This window comes from Strongylocentrotus purpuratus, unplaced genomic scaffold (assembly GCF_000002235.5).
Source record: "Strongylocentrotus purpuratus isolate Spur 01 unplaced genomic scaffold, Spur_5.0 spur5_scaffold_8, whole genome shotgun sequence".
Lineage (NCBI taxonomy): Eukaryota > Metazoa > Echinodermata > Echinoidea > Camarodonta > Strongylocentrotidae > Strongylocentrotus > Strongylocentrotus purpuratus.
In genome coordinates, this window is record NW_022145614.1 from 7,656,386 (window position 1) to 7,661,901 (window position 5,516).

A 5,516-nucleotide genomic window follows, 5' to 3' on the forward strand; every position below is an offset into this window, starting at 1 on the left:
GCCCCTTTCTATTTAATGGGATTGTACCCGTATCTACACGTTGCGTCTAATCATATTTCATATTTGTATAAAACGGGGCTACTGTCAGCGGGTGACCTTTTTCAGGGTATAGACCTTGCTCTGAGAAAGGCCTCAGCCACGGCCGTGGGCCACGCCTGGGGCAATGGGAATACAAACTCCACATGATTATATGCATTCTCGCATACTTCATTGCCTTATTGTGCACTCTCATTCCAGCCCCCGAAAACACATCGCTGACATTATGAAAACGAGGGTGTAAAACAAGTCAGCTCTGACCATAACCAGGAGGGGGACGTAGTTATATTTCCAGATTGCAAAAGTAGAATTACAGGGGTATTGATTTTGTGCATGAATCTATTATCTTAAACTGTCATAGGATAGTTTCAAGCAGAATGAACGCAATTCAATGCGTTATTCAGCGTTTATGAGAGCTATTAAGCGATATTGGACTTATACTGTTTTAGTTCAGAATTTGTTTCATTCAATTTATTGTTAACTGGTGTTTTTTTTTAATGTGTTTTAATCTTGCTTTTTTTGATTGATTGATTTCCCATCATGGCTGCATGGTCTTGTTATGCACAAGAGTATCATAACATTCATTTCCGCTAAGTGATACTTTCCCGGGGCTGCCCTCAAGATATTATGGAGAGCACGTTCTTAAACCCTAAGACAAAGACATTCTGATCAGAAACAAGGAGTAGAAAACAATATCGTCGTTATCATTTTGCGTACAATACCAAATATAGGAGAGTTTTCCGACATAACAGCACAGAGGCATTACCAATTTGCCAATATGAAACGGGCCCACCCACTATCAGGTGCTTTTAAATAAGAGAAACGAATTAACATTTTCTCATCGCTTATCCGATTTTAGTCTTTCTTTCACCAATCGGTTATCCAATTTTCTTACTTTCACTCAGATCGCCTTCCTTATACAAGGCTAGATTTCCCTTTAAATGCACACGCGATTAAGTTCTTTTAAAGCATATTTCCCCCAAGCCGTATGCCAACCCGCACTATCCATCATTGCCACCGTGAAATTAACCCGCCAAGCATCGGACGAACATGTCTTTTATACCGTCCACTTGTAAACGGTTTGGCTAGAGACCGTGGCGGTATTGATGGGGTTCACAATGTTTACCGTGTAACATTATGCCTGGCGCCAAACAACCTCGGATAAGCAAGCCCGCGAGCAGAGCCCCGGGCTACACGCGGTCTGATTAGCTCGCAAGGTTTGCATCAAAATGTTTTCTCTCACTACCTATTGGATATATTGAAAGTGAACGCACGATTTGCAAGATAAGCCAACTGTGGATAGATATAGGCCTACTTTCCTCGTCTTTTGAATGCCATTATTACAAAGCTATCTTTTCCGTATTTTCAGGTGTTCAATTTTTAGGATTTGCTGTGTGGGTGTTCCATTATAGATTTTATCATAATTATAGGCCTACACACAATATGGATAGAATACCAACACATTAACTGTAATGATTATCCTTGTTTATATCCTAAGTATTCTGGATACACGGTGAATCCAAACATGAAAAGGTCACCACTGCCCTAATCCATCAGCGAAAAAGGACATTGTAAGTGCCTTTCTTATGCAAAATATCACTTCTGGGAGTGAGCAGACCGTTCTCATTTCTCCCGATAACTACTCTCCACTTCTAACTTGAAGAATGTAAGGAAATACGGATCGGACGCGTGTTACACCACTCTGTCATAAAATACCCTCTCCATACTGCCACGATGACGTATTGACTAAACGACGGTTACTCCTCCTCAAAGACAGAAACTCAATATTCCATCTAAATGCGATTCTTGAGAGGCTTTAGATGATGTAGTTGAGAGGGAGATAGCGAGTGAGGAAAAGGGAAATCGAGGGAGGGAGGGAGGAGGGAGGCAGGGGGAGAGGGGGCAAATTATAGCGTAGAAAGGGGATGGACTGAAATATCGAGCGAGAGAGAGAGAGAGAGAGAGAGGGGGTGGAAAGAAAGAAGAGGATGAGAAAGAAAGAGAAAGAGATAGAGAGATAGAGAGGGAGGAAGGGGAAGAGAGAGAGAGAGAAATAGAGAGGGGCGAAAGAGGGAACGAAAAGTGCACGAGAAAAGGTGACAGAGAAGAATAACAACAAGTCAAAAAAGTTTGAAGGAATGAAAAGCGATATAAAATCACGCTAGTATATTAGAATGATCACAGAAGATTATAAGACGGAATCGAAATTGAAGAAATATAGTAGCCTATATATTATAGTGGGTTCAAAATTGAAATTCATCTATAAAAACAATAAAGACATCACCAACAAAAATTGTTAAACTAAGAAAGAATATCTTAAGGGAAAAACAAACGTTGGCAATAGGAGAATCAGGAAATCGGAGGTATGATCAGATGATAGAGATATTGAAACGATGATTTCAGAGAGACAGAGAGAGACAGAGAGAGAGAGACATAGGGAGAGTAAGTGTGCGCGTGTACGTGTGCGCATGTACGTGTGTGCGTGTGCGTGTTCTTTGAAAAGGCACTGAGAGAAGATCTTTTTATCAGATATATAGAGAAAATATTAAATAAAATTGTAAAAAGAGAGATAAATGAAGAATAAAAGGACTTTAAGAAATAATTGAAAATAGGAGTAGATGACGAAATAAGTGAGAGAAAAAAAGGGGAAATCTCAACAGAACGGATTAGAGGATGATGGGGAATCATTTCGGGCGAGTGAAAAGAGGAATAAATTGATATGCTAAAATATCTGGATGAATATCAGCACCAGAGGGGATAAAAAGACCCTACAATAAGGATGTCATAAAAGAGAATTGAGAGTCTAGCTAAAGCTTCTAGATGACGGTGAGAGTTTGATATAGAGGAGGAGGAGAGAGAAAGAGAGAGAGGGAGAGAGAGTCATCGCTCTAGCCACGCCACGTGCCCATCTCACTAAATAACGATCACCGATGTTAAATTGGCACCTCGATAAGTAAATGAATAAATCTACATGAATTGCACGCGATTCCACCGCGCCTATTTTCGCCGTCCACCGACTCGGCACAAAATACAAGGATTTATGTTTCAATTTTCACGCATATTTTTCCCCATTTCACTGCAAGATACTGTATCGTTTCGGAATACATTTATGGCAACGCGATGCTTCGAGTGTAAGATGAGATAACGTGATATGTCTTTGGTCTGTGATTCAATAGAAGGGGTTTCTCTCGTCTCACCTTACCCAAACGTCAATCTCGCTCGAGTTGAGGACTATAAAATTGACAGATATATAAACAGACGAGAGTTAAAAAGGAGGAAACGAAGTTATTGTGTGAAATTAATGGGTGAAAATTGATACAGAATAATGAACATCACTTAACATGTAGCTAAAGTACTCTATGAAAGATACGCTCATTGTTATACTTCCTTATTTTGCACTTATTTGCAAGTGATTATTTTAAAAAGTGATTATGAATCATGACGAAACATATTGATCTTAAAATTCATTAAAGATCTTGCTCCCGTTCTGAATATTATAACAGAAATGTTATTTATAAGTACATTAAGATACCCAACTCAACCATGTTTCAAATATTAAAAGAACAAAAAATGTCCGGATACACTAATACAAAAGCATATTCCTTAATGAAATAGGCTATGATGTAATTATCCCCAAATAGCTTACTTTCTTTCCTGCATACTCACGACAATGGTGAGGTATTGAAGCTTATTATGTTGGTAGCAGGCAACGATTTAAAAGTACAAAATGCAAAATTGTCGAAATATTATATCTTCTATCTCTTTAGTTTTTTCTCTAAAAACGGTTATACACTGATCAAAGTGTTTTAAAATTGTTTATTCAGAATGAGCAAAGTGTCTAGTTATAATTATACAGATAAACACTAAGGGCAAGGCTCGAGACAATATTTCAAAGATCTTAGAACAATATTAGACAGAAGAAACAGTAAGTGAGATACTAGAGTGGAAACAGAATTACATATTATGACTGGAACCTGAAGCTGTTCTAAGGATCTGACCTTGAAAAATAAAAGAAGCTTAGGGTGGAAGGTTGGAAGCTGCATAATAAAGCATGTTTACTTTTAAGTGGTATATCCTTGTAGAAAAGTATAGTCATGTGGTATTGTCAAACACATTTCGTCACCCGCCTTGTATAGGCCTGCAGTGTATTTAAGTTGAACTAAAGACATGGAAGATAAACGATGCCAAGATTCGGCGACAGAGCTTAAAAACACAGAGGTTTGATACATTTTAAAACGATAATCAAGTCGAAGTTATGAGCGTTAGTTTCATGACTCGTATATAGAATAAAAACCTTCATCAATAAGATGTTTTAACTCAAAGGTAATGAATGAATACAGACTGGATTTTTGTATAAATTGTATAATCATACCAAATGGTGGTACGTGGAAATTACTCTATAGTGATTTACTGAGGGGTATGATTGTGCAGATTCGCTCATGACATTACTGGTGTATAATAAATAATGGAAATGCATGGTATCATCAGGGATATGAGAGTTTAACTCTCATATCCCTGGTATCATCGTTTTTTAGAACACCTAGTATATGGAGAGTCCATGCAGATCAGGATCAAGCAGGTTAAAAGGGGTGGAATCTGCTTCTGTCTTTGTCGGGAAAAGATAAAATGTTTAAGGGCGCCACTTGTAAACAATCTTGAAATCATCCAAGTCGCATGTGTGCGGGGCATTTTCCTCACTTTCAAATAGCCGAACGGTGGCGTCCTTTTCTCTTTGCTTTTCATCGGGAGACATTTCCACCTTATTATTTTTCCCATTTGCTGGAGCCCTCCTTCGGGTTCATTATCGAACATTCTTACTAGGTATGAAAGTCACAGGCCAACCCGCACAGCGCTGATACACGATACAAACCCCCCGAGCTTCCCGCGAGGCTGCGTTAGCAAGACTATCAATAACAACATCGTAATGGCAAACTTAGGGGGAAAAACTTACATTAATGGCAAAATCAAAAGGGAAGTAAAGAGAGAGGGGTAGTATCGACAGAAGAATCAGGCAGAAAGGGAAACAAGGTGGTAACAAGGGGGTGGAGAAGAGAGGATATGTGAGGGTAAGAGAGATGAGAAGAGAAGTGAGAAATGAGGAAGAAAAGGAAAATGTGAGGAGTATAGAAAGACAGCTGTGATGTGGCCACCCTAAGGCGTGCAGGGCTGCAGCAGAAGTCTTTTCTAAAGTTTAGGTATCTCGGGTTTGTTCGGCATGCTTTTTCATTCTTGTTTTGCCTCAAGGATTAATCCGTTCTGAAAAATTCAACCCTTACTTCTTTTTCCTGTCGCGGGTATTTTTTCTTCGTCGACTGACCCGAATTTGGCCGGCGGCGGGCAGCAATCAGGATGGCCTGACGAATACACAGTAAAACGCGGCGTATTCCATGGGAGTTCAGGATAGGACAATCCGGACACAGCCCATATCTTTCTTTTTTTTTTTAAATCATGACAATTACATGACATCACAGATTTTGATA